This window comes from Babylonia areolata, chromosome 19 (assembly GCF_041734735.1).
Source record: "Babylonia areolata isolate BAREFJ2019XMU chromosome 19, ASM4173473v1, whole genome shotgun sequence".
NCBI lineage: Eukaryota > Metazoa > Mollusca > Gastropoda > Neogastropoda > Buccinidae > Babylonia > Babylonia areolata.
Genome location: NC_134894.1, coordinates 37,100,792 through 37,109,721, shown reverse-complemented (window position 1 = coordinate 37,109,721; position 8,930 = coordinate 37,100,792). Strand labels below are relative to the sequence as shown.

The following is an 8,930-nucleotide window of genomic DNA, read 5'->3' as shown; positions in this document are numbered from 1 at the left end:
ACAAGGTTGTCGATAGTATCTGGGTCGAATAAAAGTTTCTCTGATTTATTTCAGTACTTCACAACAAAGAACAAAATGAACTTCATCTTCTTTTGAACGTTTACACATAGGACAAATCAAATCAGATTCTTTCACAGACAGACAGACATAGGTAGATAGATAGATATAGAGATAGATAGACAGATATTGTTTAAATGAAAATAAAGATTACATCCTAAATTTGTATATGTATTTGTATTTCTTTTTATCAGAACAGATTTCTCTATGTGAGATTCGGGCTGCTCTCCCCAGGGAGAATGTGTCGCTACACTACAGCGCCACCCATTTTTTTGGTATTTTTTCCAGCGTGCAGTTTTATTTGTTTTTCCTATCGAAGTGGATTTTTCTCCACAATTTTACCAGGAACAACCGTTTCGTTGCCGTGGGTTCTTTTACGTGCGCTAAGTGCATGCTGCACACGGGACCTCGGTTTATCGTCTCATCCGAATGACTAGCGTCCAGACCACCACAGGGTCTATTGGAGGGGGAGAAAATATCGGTGGCTGAGCCGTGATTCGAACCAGCGCGCTCAGATTCTCTCGCTTCCTAGGCGGAAGCGTTACCTCTAGGGCATCACTCCACTCTCCGTTTTCGAAAAGCACTGAGAAGAAAATCCACATGATTATCTGTCCTGATCGAAAATTAACACTGTATAAAAAAATCAGACCTGCTGAAGGAGGGAAAGGATAGGTTAGTGTTAAACTGACCAGTCTATAAGCTAACACACACACACACACACACACACACACACACACACACACACACACACACACACACGCACGCACGCACGCACACACACACACACACACACACACACACACACACACACACACACACACAAATCACGGCGAATGTCCCGAAATTTAATTTTCTTTTTGCAGAATATTTCTGCCTCCAAGGCAACCAGAGCCACAATCTCAGTTTTCTTCAACGGCACAAGCAACGGGGATGACTGTCAAAATGGTGATGATGATGATGATGATGATGATGATGATGATAATGGTGATGATGATATTAGGTGTGATAAGGCAACATAAAACAAAAATATTTAGAAGTACTTTTGTTGTTGTTGTTGTTTTTGTTGTAGTTGTTGATGTTGATACTGAGTGTTACCGTCGTTATTCGTCTATTTTGTTTGTTTGTTGTTGTTTGGTTATTGTGTGTTATGGAACGAAAGTATTGGCGACAAAGATGATAGTGATAACGACGACGACGACGATGATGGTATGTATACACCTGTAATGATCCAACAACAGAATTTTGTTGTTGTTTTTTTCCGATTGTTATTTATTTTATTTATTTATTTCTCTGTTTATCTACTTATTTATTTATCTATTTAACAATTACCTATTTTTGAAAGTTGTTGGAATGCTTAATTTCGAAAACAGACCAAAGGGACCAAGGAGGAGAACAGCTACCGTTGAAACAAACAAACAAACAAACAAAAACACAAAAATTCCCCCCCCCCCCCCACCCCCCCCCCGAAAAAAAACAACCGACAAAAAACAAAAACAAAACAAAACAAAAAAAAACACCCCCACCAAACAACAACAAACAAATAGATAGACACATATGTAACCACGCACGCACGCACACACGCACACACACACACACACACAAAGGTGCACGCGCTCTCCTGTACATGACAGAAGAAAGATCGTGACCTGGGCTCAGTCTTCACCTGAAAGATCAGGTTGTCTTGAACTTCACCCGTTTTGAAATCAATGCGACACACCCACCTTGGTACACCTGATGTCGGTTTCCACAGTAAGTAATTCAGACATGCGTGCACAAATACATACATACATACATACATATACACACACAAGTATGTGCACACCAACATACACAAACAAACACACACACACACACACACATGCATGCACGCACGTACACACATATATACACACACGCACGCACGCACACACACACGCACACACACACACACACACACACACACACACACACACACACACACACACACACACACACACACACACACACACAATGAAATAGCAAACAACAACACGAAAAACAACAGCTACAACAACAACTACAATACAACAAAGCCTTTACTTACAGAGCCAGAAACAAACGAAGATTTAATCCATCACGTTCATCGTGTACACAACTTCGATGTCGGATGGCACAGCATTTGTTTGTTTGCTGTCGTTGTTGTTGTTGTTGTTGTTGTTGTTTTTCCGCCCAGCTTTCTTTCCGCTGAAGTTCCAGTCACAGAAAGTCACTGATCAATCACCACAATTCAAACAAAAGAAAGAAAAACAAAAACGAAAACAAAAAAAAAATCTCCAAGTCGTCAAAACCCCGCAAAAAAAATGTCACCATCACCGTCGAAGCTAATTAAACAAACACGAGTTATGTCTTGCTGATCTCTTTGTCTCCCTTACTTTCTCTTTCTCTCTCTGTCTATCTGTCTATCTATCTATCTCACCACGGCCTTGCCACGCAAATTATCAATAACACAAATTCCAACAAACTGTATTTGTCTATGCACAGACACACACACACACACACACACTGACAAAGCTGGGGAAGACTTAGCCAGCTTCTTCGTCTTCTTCTTGTCTGCCGGACAGTGAAAATACTCTGCGGCAACTGGACATTTCTATTCTTCACCCACTCTCTCTCTCCCTCTCCTCTCTTCTCTCTTTACTTTTGTCGATGGGTGGTGGTGGTGGCGGTGGCGGTGGCGCTGGTGGTGGTGGTGGTGGTGGTGGAAGTTCCAACCAACGCGCTCGTGTTAGAGAGGAGTTGGGAGTTTCGGAGTTCGCAGGAATAGGGAGATAGTCGGAGGAGGAGGTGGTGGAGGTGGAGGAGGTGGAGGAGGAAGGAGGTCCTGGGACTTGTCCGCCACCGGCGGCAGCCCGAGATTTCCGCTCGTGTGTCGTCGTGTTGGTGCACACTCACACACACATACACACGCGCGCGCGGGGGCGCCGCGCAGCCCAACTTACAAGTCTGCAACAAGCGGGGTGGGGAATGTATCCACACTGAGAGTCGTTCTCGTCTCGCGCGAACTTTTGTGTGTGTGTGTGTGTGTGTGTGTGTGTGTGTGTGTGTGTGTGTGTGTGTGTGTGTGTGTGTGTGTGTGTGTGTGTGTGTGTGTGTGTGTGTGTTTCCTCCCCTATTCTTTTTCTTTTTTCTATTACTTGCTGAGTGAAGCGTGCTCGTGGGGGGTGGGTTGTGTGTGTGTGTGTGGGGGTGGGGGTGGGGGTGAGGGGGGGTCCTTTATGAAGGGTGTGAGGGTTGTTAGGGTTGTGTGCGCTATCGTTTGTGTGTGTGTGTGTGTGTGTGTGTGTGTGTGTGTGTGTGTATGCATAATATCGCAATAGCACGTGGAAGTTTCTCCTGTTAGAAAAAAAAAGAGATAGAACTACGTAAATGCCAAAATGCCAGTGTGTGTGTGTGTGTGTGTGTGTGTGTGTGTGTGTGTGTGTGTGTGTGTGTGTGTGTGTGTGTGTGTGTGTGTGTGTGTGTGTGTGTGTGTGTGTTTGCGTACGTGCGTGCGTGTTTGACAACTTTGGTTTATCTAATGTTGTTTAGCAAAAATTGTTCAGTTGTTTGTCCTTCTTGCTGTTGGTTAATTATGTTTTGTGCGGTAGTGTCAAGTGTTTGGCTTTAATTTCATTTTCGTATATTCATTTCCTTTTATTTCATTTTGTTTCATGTTATCAGTGTTACTTGCTTTCGACACAGCTCATTACTAACTTAGCGTAATGCTTCTAACAACAAAAACAAAACAGACAAAACAAAAATCTTATCCCACTTTATTTTATTCTAAATATCTTATTTTATTTTATTTTTATTTTGCTCACTTCCTTCGAATCAACACTATTCAAAAGAGAAAAAAAAAGACGCTTTTATACTGTGTGCTCAGACTGTAGAATTGATAAGGTGTAGAGAACTGGAATTCCCAACCCCATTTACGATGGCAGTTACAGGTATTGCTGACATGATGTGACATGGTTTCGACAAGCATTCAGCTCTTTCAGTTTAAACCATGTTATAGTGGACAACAAAAGAAAGGTAACAACTACGGAAACTCTGCATGCACAAAAGCGTGAAACCCAGACATTAGTTTTGGCGTTTACACAACGTATATAAGAAATGCATTGCGGTAAAAGTTGTTTCAGTTTGCATTCTTTGCAGGTCAATGGAGTTCTTCTTCGTCTTCTTCTTTGTCTTCGCCTTCTTCTTCACTTAACACTGTGGGGCGCCGCACAGAAGATCCCTTCACCATATTCCCCCAGGTTGGTCGGTTGTGTGTCAAACTTTTATATAAAAATGCATTGCAGTGAAAGTCGTTTCAATCTGCATTACTGACCCGAAGTTCAATGAATTCAGCTGGCATCGCGAACCGTTCCTCCAAGACTGACAGCGACCTATGCGATCCTGGGACTCTGCCATCGCTCGATGTTGGAACACGAGGAGTACCAGCGTGGAAAGTTGCCGGGCATTTTGTAGTAAGCCACTCATGCAGTCCTTCAAAGAACCAGGAGCTGGACTGCCAACGTCGGAACTGCAGCAGACAGAAGAAGATACAGTGAGTGGAACGGACAAGATCCACTGCCGAGCTGCTAGCAAGACAGGTTGATCGCTCTCGCGTTCCGAAAAAAGAATATTTCAATCATCAACAATACTAGACTCCAAACTGAAACTGAGAAATCAATATTCAAGCATTTAGTCGTCCTTTACAAAAGTATTGTTTACAGTGGACTTTTTTTTCCGTCTTCCGCAACGTATGTATGGTAGACATGTGAACTGATAAATATAGATCATTCAAAACATGAAGTGTATGAATTCCAAAAGCAAAGACCGACGAAATGATTTTACCTCGCCAGTTTCTCAAATACCACAGACTTAATAAAACATGTGTAAAAATGAAAATTGCAAAATAAAAATAACCTTCCCATCCCCATAAACACAAATCAGTGTATACCCAGGACACACATATTTCAATATAAGGAGAGAGAGAGAAGAAAAAAGACAGAGAGAGAGAGAGAAGAAGAAGAAGGAGGTAAGAAGCAGAGAGATACGAGGTAGGATGGGAAAGAGAGAGAGAGAGAGAGAGAGAGAGAGAGAGAGAGAGAGAGAGAGAGAGAGAGAGAGAGAGAGAAGTGGGAGGATCAGATTGTACATCAAAGTAAACACATAATTCTTATCATAAAAACAAAGAGAGGAGGGAACAGAGAGCAGCAAGCAACGTCGATGTCAGGAAACATCCACAACTAGCTTATAGCAGGAGCAAACGCCATTCAAGATCTGTTTCTTGAGATATAATTTCACATTTAAAGAAATGCATTAATATTCTAAGTTGTGTGTTCCTTGTACGGACAGTTCTACCAGTCTGTAAAATTGACCAGTATCAGTATCTGGAAGAACTTTAGACTAACTCCGATGGCGATTTGATATTTTGTTAAATCATATTTTCAATAGGGAGTTTAGACTTGTTGAACTTGAAACAAGTCTAGCAATCCAAGGCTACTAATTATGGATTTTTCCTTCCCATTTCTTCTTCTAAAGACACACTAAGGTCTACCAAAAAGCATCATTGCTGATGACAGAGACCAGGAGATCAGTCCTTCACAACGATATAATCTCCAGTATGTCACACGCGCCGCCCAGAACAGGAGAGTGATCTGCAAACATACGGTAAACTTACAAGCGCTTCATTCTGATCCTTGAGTACTATTAATATCTGCACAAGGTTCGTTCGTGTTACATGTCTATCATCGTCTGCCGCGCCCTCAAGGACCTTGGTAGTGTAAGAGATCACATAATCAGCACAGCACAGACTTATCCTCAGTCAGAGGTTAGCGGGAACTTCCTGCCAAATGCGCAGGCCCCGGAAGGGCGTATTATGGGGAAAACGGAAGCAGCTTGAGACTGGCTATTGCTTATGTAGTCATCGCGCCAAGTGGTGGAGTAAGTACCATGCGTTTCATAGAAATGTTCACGTATGTGTTGAGCAACAATTCTCTCTCTCTCTCTCTCTCTCTCTCTCTCTCTCTCTCTCTCTCCCTCTCTCTGTTTGCCGGAAGTGCGTATATGGGGGAAAACGGAAGCAGCTTGCGACTGGCTGTTGCTTATGTAGTCATTGCGCCATGGAGTAAGTACCATGCGTTTCATAGAAATGTTCAAGTATGTGTTGAGCAACAATTCTCTCTCTCTCTCTCTCTCTCTCTCTCTCTCTCTCTGTTTGAGACTGTTTATTTTTTGTCTGTCTGTCTGTCTCTCTCTTTTTGTTACTATCTTGTCTGTATCTTGCTGATCTGATGTAATGCACTGGCGCATTGGAGTTTGGTCGTGAGTGGAGTGACCGACAGGCTACACATCCTGTCTGTCCTGTTTGTACAGGGAGCAGTTTTTGGAGACTGTCCTCTGCTGTCTGGTCTTCCTGCCAACACGGGCAGGTGGGAGATGGCACGCACACACACACACACACACACACACACACACACAGATGCTAGAGAGAGAGATGGAGACAGGCACAGAGACACTGAAATGTTTTAATGAAAAGGCCACTGGCCCATGTCAATAGGGGTGGTTACAGGTAAATGCATAGGCGCAACACAAACATAACACTATAAGCAACGAACTTTCAAAGCTTTGTCTAGGAATATAGCCAAGCGCATGACCAATGATTTGTTTGAAAATCACAGAAAGGACAAGACAGCTCATCATCTGTTACATTACGTTTAACACGTAATTTATGTGTATTGAGTTGTGACACACCAAGTCGTAAACGTATTAAGCTAATTCTGGCTTGAATATGTTTCAGCTCCAACAAAAATGGTGAAAGTACAAGACTACTTTTAAAAGTACGATATAGTGAGAAACGCTCACTGTCTGATAGCTGTAAAGACCAACGTTCTTTGTAATCATTTACCAGTCTGTTTTTTAATGTGCTTAGAAATTCTTTTTCATTTCTCACCCCCTGATTCTCCCAAACCTCCTGAAATCCATATTTATCTAACAAGAAACAAACAGATATGGCCCATGTATTCCGATTCTGCTGATGGATAAATAGCAACATTTTATATGCTTTAGACAGGCACAGAGAGAGAGAGAGAGAGGGGGGGGGGGCAGAGAGACAGACAGAGTAAGAGAGACAGAGACAAACACAGAGAGAGACAGAGAGATGACAACAATCGATTCAAACTAAAACTTTCACAAGCCCATCAGCCCAAAGAAAGACGAAAGCCACACCACATGAAGTAAGCCTGCTACAGTACAATCCAGCTTCCAAGAGTGTAACAGTCCTGACGTCACTTTTCACTTCTCCTCTTCTCGCCGAGTTTGTCTCACGGCAGAAATAACCAAGATGATGTCAGCAGTAAGCTGGGTTAGTGATGACTATGGGGATGCCAGTCAAGCAGAGAAACTAAAGGATGAAGGAAAAGAAAGAAGTGTCTGGGTTTGTTTCAATGTACCTTCCATATTGATGATGATGATGATGATGATGATGATGATGATGATGATGATGATAATAATAATAATAATAATAATAATTATTATTATTATTATTATTATGATTATGATTATGATTATGATGATATATCAATGTACATTTATAGAGCGCCCTTTCTCTCTAAAGAGCTCAGGGCGCATTACATGAAAGAAAAAAAAAATTACAAATTACATAAATCATTCATGACCACTGTTTCTCAAAACCCCTTCACCCCCTCCCCCCACTTCCACACACACACACACACACACACACACACACACACACACACTCACTCACTCACTCTCCCACTCCTCATGCATTCAAAGTGAGCTGACATTTATTTACCTTGTGTCCTCGGTGAATTGGTAGCAGAAGCAGCATTGACTTTCTGAAGTTGCGTCCCGTGTCCATGAAGAGAGTTACCACTCTTTACTGTTTATCGATTCAATGCGGGATGAAGGTGTTGCTGGAGGGAAGGGTGGGTGTAGCAGGGTGTGGAGGGCAGGGATGGTAGGTAGAGGTGGGAAGCGGGCAGAGGGCAGGTGAGTGGAAGTGTGTGTGTATGGGGGGGGGGGGGGAGCAGAAGGGGGAGTAGGGGTGTTTTCATTTCCGAAAGTCTTCATATTATCTTCCCATGGCGAATCAGAGAGAGAGAGAGAGAGAGAGACAAACAGACGGACAGACAGACAGAGACAGTGACAGACAGACGATAACAGAGACACCGACAGACAAAGACAGAAGCAGAAAGAGACAGACAAAGAGACAGAGAGAGAGAGAGACACACGCACGTGAGAGACAGAAAGACACAGAAAGAGACCAAGAAGGTCTTAGAGAGACAGAGAGAGATAGACAGACACAGAGAGAGAGACAGACAGACAGACAGAAAGAGAGACATTTTGACTTTTTTCGTTTTTTTGACTTTGACTCTTTACTGTCATTAACATAACAGCCCGCGTGACAGGAGGGATACAGGGGAAAGGACAGTGTCGTGACAGAAAAAGAGAGAGAGAAAGAGACAGAGAGGGAAAGGGAGAGAAAGGGAGAAGATACAATTAGGCAAAGGGACAAAAAAACCAACAACAACCCCAAAACAGACATATCTACAGATACAGAGACGATGGAGAGAAAGAGAACTGCAAACTGAAGATGATCGATGTTTCTCAGGCCCACCACAGCTGACGAAGGGGATTGTGAATAAGACAAGTCACAGTCGGCTGTAATCAGTCATGACCAGGAAAATGACGACAGTCATGAACATGAAAGTGTAAAGACAGTCATGACCAGGAAAGTGAAGACAGTCATGAACATGAAAGTGTGAAGACAGTCATGAACATGAAAGTGAAGACAGTCATGAACGGGAAAATGAAGACAGTCATGAACAGGAAAGTGTGAAGACAGTCGTAACATGAAAGCGGCGACA

At 42.8% G+C, this 8,930-nt stretch overlaps 1 protein-coding gene across 2 annotated transcripts in view; it reads right to left on the bottom strand.

The window, feature by feature from the left end:
• Positions 1 to 2,670, bottom strand: part of LOC143293668 (uncharacterized) — a 191,932-nt gene extending 189,262 nt beyond the window's left edge. For both annotated transcript variants that reach the window (XM_076604803.1, XM_076604804.1), the window contains exon 1: positions 2,120 to 2,670. The gene's annotated coding sequence lies outside the window, so the exon portion shown is untranslated. The remainder of the gene's footprint in view (positions 1 to 2,119) is intronic.
• Between the last annotated feature and the right edge of the window lie 6,260 nt (positions 2,671 to 8,930).